Genomic DNA, 9,322 nt, shown 5'->3' with positions numbered 1-9,322 from the left:
ACTTTTGGACACAATGCTGAAATCAAGAGGTCTTTCCTAAGGATTAGGTGAACATTGAAAGCTCCATCAGTCCTGTGTGAAAGTGCTTCAGCATGTTGGACTGGGGTCCTAGGAGAGGAAGGGTGGGGAGAGAAGAAATGGAAAGAAGCCTTATACTGCCAATGGCCACCACCTTGAGGCTTGCTTCCATTCAAACTCTCTCTGGAACTTCCCTGCCTCCAGGGCTTTTGGAAAGGCAGCTGCCTCTGACTCTACTGTTTCTGTCCCAGCCGGATCTGAAGTACCTTCATTCATTCATTTATTCTTTCATTCAAAACCACTGAATTCCTATGGTGGGCTATATACTAGGGAAGGAATAAACCTGTTTTAGTCTTGGCAAACTTATCTAACAGTCTCGTTGAACAAAAAAGACATGGTCTCTGGATTTGAGGATCGTACAGTTTAGTTGGGGAAGGGAAGAGCCCATGGTAAGACAAGGGAGGGGAGATTTCAGTGGTATGATGGAGAGAATACAGGTTGTAGGGAAGAGAAGGCTTCCTGGATAGAACAAAAAGGAACAAATAAAAACTTGAGAAAGGCAGTGACAGGCCTCTGGGGGCAAGGCAAGCTCTACAGGTCATGCCACAGGCTAGACCTCCTTTTAAGAAGAAGGCTCAGGGAGCAGCTGGTCTGGCTCTGGGACCAGCCCCAAATTTCCAGTAGCAATGATGACTATATGTTTCAAACTTGGTGATTATGAACACACATTTTTCTCATTTAAAAGAGCTAACTGCTGGGTGCCTAGGCAAAAAGACTCAACTTGTGATGTTTGAATCAGGAGCCTATGGGAGGAACACGGGGGTGGAGGGTCCTTCACAATGCGAAAGCCTCAAACTCTCTTCCTTGGAAGATCCTATATTTCAGGCAAAGAGGGGTTTGGTGTCAAAACCACAGAAGAGGCACCAGAGTGCAAAATTAGAGCTTTTCAAGCAATGTATTTTTATCATTAAACTCTCTATGTTATAATTCTAACAGAGAGGGTGGAGGAGAGCTCTTAGTGATCATTCAGGGCATTCAGCAGAGATACTAGAAGGGTCATGCCTTAATAGTGGGGCTAAACTATCCTTAGAGTAAAACCTACACTACATCCTCCCTAACAAAGCTCAAAGACAAGCTTCAAAAGAACAAACTTAACCAAACATAATATCCTGCAGGCGGTGGTGGTATAGTGGTGAGCGTAGCTGCCTTCCATAATATCCTACAAGAACAAAGCCCAATACTTGAGAAAAAGGACAAGAAAATACAAGTACTCAACAACATACTATTCACAATGTCTAGCATCCAATCAAGATTTACTAGACAGGGTAAGAAACAGGAAAATGTGATCCATAACCAGGAGAATAATCAGTCAATAGAAATGATAAATGTTATGGACTACTTCACACCCAGATACGATACAAGTTTCGGAATAAGCAGATAAGGCTGTTTAAGCAGTTTTTATAACTATGCTCAAGTATTTAAAAAAAACATGTACATTAGTGAAGAGAAAACTGAAAAATATAGTAAAGAATAAAATGGAACTTCTACAGATGAAAAATACAATATCTGAAATTAAAAGTTCCTTAGATGGGATTTAATGGCAGATTAGGCATTGCATAAGAAAATAGAGAAATTTGAAGACATAGCAACAGAAACTATCTACAATGGAGCACAGTAGGAAAAGATACTAATAAAAAGCTGACAAAGTCTCAGTGACGTGAGCAACAATATCAAGGATCTAATATACATTTAATTGGAGTTCCAGAAGGTAGAGAGAGGGTAGCAGATAAAAAAGTATTAAAAAAAATAATGGCCAAGATTTGATGAAAACAAAGAGCTATTATCACCAACATGCTTGCTGTCATTATCCTTTTATTTTTTTCCCCCTCAATCTGAACCCGACCAGGATTATCTGTATTTGGCTTGCTTACATCATGTCCTGGTGAAGCTCATGTTTTCTCCTCCATGCTTTACTGCTTAGATCAGCTGACAGAAGTGTTTCATCTTATAGAAGTGTTTTCTCTAACCTATCCTTGAGAGCTGGAGGTAGTTAAGATTGAGTTTAGGGACCAAATTCCTGCTGTACATGATCCATAGTACATGACCAGTGAATGGCTAGTACATGGCCTACAGTACAGGCATGCCCAGACCATAGTGAGTGCTGTGTTTCCCAATATTAACTCATTACTTTACCCACTGAATTCCCTGGAAGGTATTTTTGTATACTTTCCAAAATGTTGAAGCCAAAACTATGACTCTGTAGCTTATCTTCAATTAGGTACTTTTACTTTGCTCTTTCCTTGCACAGACAGATAGGTTTGTGCTTGCTCCTAAGATTTTATGTTAAAACTTTCATTCTAGTTTATATGTAAAAATTGCCAAAGAATATTAAACACTTGATAGTTTTGGTGACATTAAAAAATATTATATGAAGTAGGCTATTTCAATGATCTCAGCAGAGTTGGGGGTAGGCAGTAAGAGAAGAATGGATGGGAAGAATGCAGGGGACCCAAGGGAGTTTTCAAAGTACACATACTTCACATCTCCCCATAAAGACAATTTTCTTTCTCTTTTTTTTTTTTTTTGAGACAGAGTCTTGCCTTGTTGCCAGGCTGGAGTGCAGTGGTGTGATCATACCTCACTGCAGCCTTGAACTCTTGGGCTCAAGTGATCCTCCTCCATCAGCCTCCTGAGTAGCTGGAAATACAGGTGCATGCCACCACATCTGGTTAATTTTTAATTTTTTTTGTAGAGACAGGGTCTTGCTATGTTGCCCAGGCTACTCTCAAACTCCTGGCCTCAAACAAGCCTCCGCCTCAGCCTCTCAAAGGGCTGAGATTAGAGGTGTGAGCCATCATTACTGGCTAAAGATGATTTTCACTCTGTCCTTATGAACACTCTTCCCTCAGATCTAGAAATGCCCAATTCTGTCTGATATTTTGAGTTTCCGCTGTAATGTCTCTGCTTTAGAGGGGCCTTCTCTGATCACACCTTTCACTCAGTTACTCTCTGTCACTTTTCACACTCTGCAAGCATGTTGTTCGCTTGGTTACTATGTACTTCTACATTATAACCACCACAGTGTGAGCTCCGTGAGGGCAGAGAGCTTGTCTTGTTCACCACTGTATCCTTGGTGTCTGAAACAGTGTTTGGGAAATATTAGTCTCACAAACAATATTGTTGAGTGAATGTTAACTGAAGACAGTAGGCACTTCATGTGACTGCTATGGAAGCACAAACAAAACTGAAACCCCCCCTAAAAAGTTATGTAAATTTTGAAACATGTAACTTCATTCATATTTGTTCTCTAAAAGTTTTGCTTTTCATATCTGAGTCCTGAGTTTGATTATTTTGTGCATGGTTAAGACATAGGAATCCAGTTAGAATTTACTGAAGAATTTCCCCCCGATCTACAATGCTACCTGTATTATCACCTTTCCATATATGTACTCAGCTACTCCTGGTCTCTCTGTTTCTGTTTTTGTGTCAGTATTTCACTATCTCAATACTTGAGCTTTACAATAAGCTTTGATACCTGGTAGAGCAAGTTCCTCCAACTTATTATTCTTTAAAAATGCCTTTTGGCCCTTTGCTCTTCCATATAAATTTTATGATTAGCTTGTTAAGTTTTATCTCATGCAATAAAATATTGTAACTTTTTATATAAGTGACTTAGATACCTTTTCCTACACTTATTCTTCTATTTTTGGTCCTATTATACATGGTATCTTTTAAAATTAAATTTTCTGTTTTTGCTGTGTGCAGAAATGCATTTTACTTTTGTGTATTGATCTAATTTACAATAAATTGGATACACTAAGTTATTCATACTAATAATTTGCTATGGATTCTTTTGGGCTTTTTATGTAGACAATCATCTGCAAATAAGTGTTATTTCTTCCTTCTGATCTCTATACTTCCCCCACCGGCTTTGTCTTTTTTTAATTGCCATGGCTGGGATCTCAAGTACAATGTTGAATATAAGTGGTGATAAGCATTCTTGTTATTGATTTTAAAGAAATGCATTATAACAGTTGATATGATATTTGCTGTGGGCTTTTTCATGTTATTCTTTATTAGGATAAGGAATTTCTATTCTAGTTTACTAAGAATTTTCATTATGATTGGTTGTTGAATTTTATCAAATGCTTTTTCTTCACTTATGAGATGGTCATGCAGGTTTTTTTTTTTTTTTTCTTTGTTAATATGGGTAATTAGTAGATTTTTAAAATGTTGGCTAATCTTGCATTTCTAGGATAAAACCACATTGGTCAATCACAAAGTAATATTATTGTTATGCATTGCTGGATTACTTTTCTAATATTTTCTATCTTTGCTCACAAGTGATAACGACCTATTGTAGTTTTCCTTTCTTTACAGTATTTGGCTAGTTTGGGAAACAACGTTATACTAGCCTTATAGGTGAGTTGAGGAGTATTTTCATTTTTCCACTGCTTGAAAAAGTTGTACAAGTTTATAATTAGGTATTATTAGAATTTTGGTATAACTTGCCTATAAAACTATTTCATTCTGGTTTCTCTAACTCCTGATAAAACTTCTCTAATAAGACCTTTCAATTTTTTTTTATTTACTCTCAAGTCAGTTTTAATTATATTTTTAAAGGAAAGTTTCCATTTCATCTGTTTTAAAAAAATACATTGACATAATATGTAATCTTCTGTTCTCTTTTTGATCTTTGCTGTATCTATAATTGTGTCCCATTGGTTATTCCTAAAACTGACTCTTCCAGACTTTATCAGGCTTGCTACAAGTTTTAGAATTGTATTAGTTTTTACGAAGAACCATTTTTTTCTCCATTGAGCTCTATTTCATCTATTGAAATTTTGTTTTACATGTAATTCATTTATACCTTTTATTTTTATTAATTTCTTCTTCCTACCTACTTCGGATTTTTTGTTTGTTTCTCAGACAGGATCTCATTCTGTTGCCCAGGATCCAGTGCAGTAGCATGATCATAGCTCACTGTAGCCCTGGATTCCTGGGCTTAAGCAATCCTCCTGCCTCAGCCTCCCAAGTACCTAGGACTACAGGTGCTTGCAACCATAGTTGGCTCATTTTCATAAATTCTTTTTGTTTTTGTTTATTTATTTTATATCTATATATTTTTTTTTAAAAAAATGCTCAACATATCTAATCATCATAGAAATTTTTTTTTGTATAGATGGGGTCTTGCTATGTTGCCCAGGCTGGTCTCAAACTCCCAGCCTCAAGCAATCTTCCCACCCCAGCCTCCCAAAAGGCTGGGATCACAAGCAGGAGCCACTGAGACTGGCCTAAATTCGTTGTTTTTCTAACTTGAGTTCAATTCTTAGTTCATTGTCAGCCTTTCTTCTTTTCTTATATAAGTATTTAAAACTGTATGTTTCTCCTCTAAATTCCACTTAGCTGTATCCCACAGTTTTGATAAAATATTATCATTTGATTCTCTAATTTTCACCATGATTTTCAACTCATTGGTTTAGAAAAGTGCTTTAAATTTCCAAATATATGGCTTATAAAACTATCTTTCTATTATTGATTTCTAACCTCAATGTGTCATGGTTAGAGACTGATTTTTCTGATAGCAAATTTCTGTAAATTGTTGAGACCTGTTTTATAGTCTAGTACTTTTTGTAAATATTCCCTGTATGCTTAAGAAGAATGTGTATTATTCACATTTGGAGCAATTTTGGAGCAATATTGGAGCAATGTTTTATACATATCCATTAGATCAAACTTGTTAACTGAATTATTCAAATCTTACTGCATTTTAATCTTTTGGCTGCTTGTTCTATCACTATAAGAAGTATATAAAATTTTCCACTATAATAGTTGTCAATTTTCACTTTATATATTTTGAGACTATATTATTAGAAGTATATAATTTAGAATTTTATCTTCTTTGAAACTTGAACCTTTTATCAGTGTGTAATTACCTTCTTTACCTCTAGCACCACTTTTTGCCTTAAGACTTTTTCTCTATATTAATATAACTATATCAACTTTATTTTGGTTATTATCTATGTACTGATATTAAACGCACATTTAGTATATAATGACTGAAACTTTTTAAATCAATTTGATGATATTTATCTACTTTAAGTGGAAACTTTGGTATATTCATATTTGGATTTACCTCTCCTTCCTCGCTTTGTTCCTTCTTCTTCACTTTTCCCTAAATTTTCTTTTTTCCTACTCTTTTATTGACTTCTTTTGGATTTTTCCTCTTCATTCCACATATCTCTGGTTTGGAAGTTATACAATCTATTTTTATTGTTTAAGGAAATTTTAACATGTATTTTTTAACTTGACTAAGTTGAAAGTTTGTCAGTATCTCTTTCTTCTTCCTGAATACTTAATCTGATCAACTACACTATATTATTTTCTAGTGTATTAGTTCTCATCATCCATGCATTAGATATTATCATCTTATATAGTCAATGTTTGTCCACAGTTACTTACTTTTTTTTTTGTATATATATTAGTTGGCCATTTGATTTCTTTCTATTTATAGTAGAGACGGGGTCTCACTCTTGCTCAGGCTGGTTTTGAACTCCTGGCCTCGAGCAATCCGCCCGCCTCAGCCTCCCAGAGTGCTAGGATTACAGGCGTGAGCCACCACGCCCGGCCGTTACTTACTTCTTTACCATTTGAGTCTCACCATTCTTTCTTGGATTTCAGATCTTCCTTTTGAGTTCATTTTCTTCTTCCTGAAATATGCCTTTTCCAATGTCGTCTAGTGTGAATCCGTTCTTTGCCTAAAAATGTCTATTTCACTTTTAAAAAAACTATTTGTTATAAAAAGTTTTATATGTAAAAGTAGAGAGAATAGCTTCTTTTGGAACTTTGGATGTATGTCAGACCTCTACCTTTCATGTCTCAATTTCTATTTAATATTTTCTATCACTAGATCTTCATGAAGTTTCTGGAGAGGTTTTCAATTTTTTTCTTATGCATTCTTCCCAGGCCTAAGGCCATGATACAAAAGTGTATTTCTCTGTGTATACATGTTCTAGAAAACCACTAAAATCGTTGCTTTTCAGGGCTCCATGCTTTTTGTACACATCTCTGATCTAACCTCCCCACCTCGCTGAAGTCCTGGGCTTTGTCTTCCATGGATATGATGCCCTTTAAAACATAGGCTTTAGAGCGTGAGAGTTGGCAGATATTCCCAAGGCAAGCACTGGCCTTGGTGCTACTTTACCCTTTGAATTTGTACTTTTTTCCCCCTAGCCTCTGGAGATCATTACTTCTTGCCAGTTTAATTACACTCATATTTTAAATTTTTCCATACGTGTATGCATGTATATATATTTTTTCCAGGCTTTTTGTTGTTGTATGGTAAGTTTCTCTGGCAATCTTATTCATAATGCTGTTGGACACTTAAGTCCCTTTAGTTGATCTTTAAGTTGCTTTAGTGCAAATCTTTTAGCATCATGGCAAATTAAAAACTGAGAAAGAACATCATTGCCATCTGGTGGAGAGACCTACTATTACCACATCTAAATGAGATCCACTGTGACTCATGGCCTTATTACCTCCAGTTAGTCACTGGGTCCTGCTAAATTTTTTTATCAGGTCTTTCATATCTGTCCCTTTATCCATTCTTCCAGTTCTACTTTAGTCCAGTTTCTAATTTTTTTTTTTTTTGCTAAAATCATTGCTCTTGAGCTGGTCTCTTCTTTTAGTTACTATTCTTTCATTATATTTTCCTTGTTCTTAGTGTTGAACTTACTTTTACAATTCTACATTAATTTGATGCGCTGTTTATCAAGTTCTTGCTTATGAACAAAAATTTTGGAAACAATAACAACAGTCTGACCAGGGTTGAGAAGAAAGTAGAAGTCCAACAAATATTGGCTGAATTGAAAGTATTTAGCACCATTTGCTCATTTGCCTAATTCATCAGAGAGGCAGTATTTGCATAGAAATTCCAATATTGTTTTCTGTAATAACATTCAGATGAATGACACTGACATATGTAACACTCCTGTGGGCTTACCTAGATTTTTTAAAAATTATTTTTAATTACCAAAGGAATATATACATGTCTAATATAAAAAAATTCAGAGTTCTATAAATGAGTAATTATATTGATGATGCTCAGCACCAGGGTTCTCACCATGGAAGAAGAATATGGAATGGGGAAAGGCAAGGAAGAATCCTGTGTGGTTGGACTGGAATCAGAGATGTCAGTAAAAGTTGTACTTTCTAATATGTTTCCTAGCTCTTTCTGTCGAAGGGGCCGAAAAACAATGACAACCTAGGAGGCTCTGATCTTAGTTTCTAAACACCATTATCCATTAAAAGAAACTAAGAATCTTTGGAAACATGGCTCATTCCAGGGCTGATGTAGGAGGAAAAAAAACCTAAGAACAAAAACAAAGGTAAACTCGGAATATCCTATGCTGGAAAGTAAAGAATTGCTCAAAGAACAATAAGATCATGTCAAAAAGACCCATAAACCAGCTTGAAAGGTCTCCCACTGGCCAAATTTGGAATATGTTGATATTAAAACAAATGATAGTAATGGACTGAATAATACAGGAATCCACGAGTTTATACTAATATACTCAGAATGCCACCTAATATAGAGGAATGATAAAGTTGGAAAAATCACCAACAATTCAACCATGAAATATCACTGGATGTTAAAATTAGTACATGAAAATTTATTGAGAAACAGAATACTTGAGAGTCTCTAAGAATTTCCCCATAAAATGCTTATTAGTTTACTAGAAAAAATTAGAAAATTTACAATGTAGAAATCTAGTAGCTATCACCTAAGACAGGTGATCAGAATTAACATCCTTGTACGAGATAACTGACACCATATGATGCACATGAAAAGGACACAATGTCAACTTCTGTGGTACTCCTGCCAAAAATGCATAAATTCAGTCTAATAATGAAGAACCATCAGAAAAATCCAAATCAAGGGACATTCTATAAAAAAGCTGACCCATGCATTTCATGACTTTGACATTTTTGAAAGACTGGTTGAAGAATTAATTGTTCCAGATTAAAGGACATTGGAGACATGACAACGAAGTGTAATGCATTATCCCTGATTGGATCCCAGACCAGATTTGATAATAGTAACATATGCATGTAAATTTTCTAATTTTGATAACTGTGCTATGGTTATGTAGGAATACTCCCTTGTTCTTAGGAAATACAAACTTAAGTATTTAGGGGTAAAGAGGCATCACATCTGTAAAAAACACTCAAGTGGTTCAGAAAAAAGCACTTATTCTAAGCTGATGATAAAGGGAAACCTCTAAAGAATGACAACTAATAAATA

The sequence above is a fragment of the Microcebus murinus genome, chromosome 3, assembly GCF_040939455.1.
Source record: "Microcebus murinus isolate Inina chromosome 3, M.murinus_Inina_mat1.0, whole genome shotgun sequence".
Taxonomy (NCBI): Eukaryota; Metazoa; Chordata; class Mammalia; order Primates; family Cheirogaleidae; genus Microcebus; species Microcebus murinus.
Note: the sequence above shows the minus strand (reverse complement) of the source record.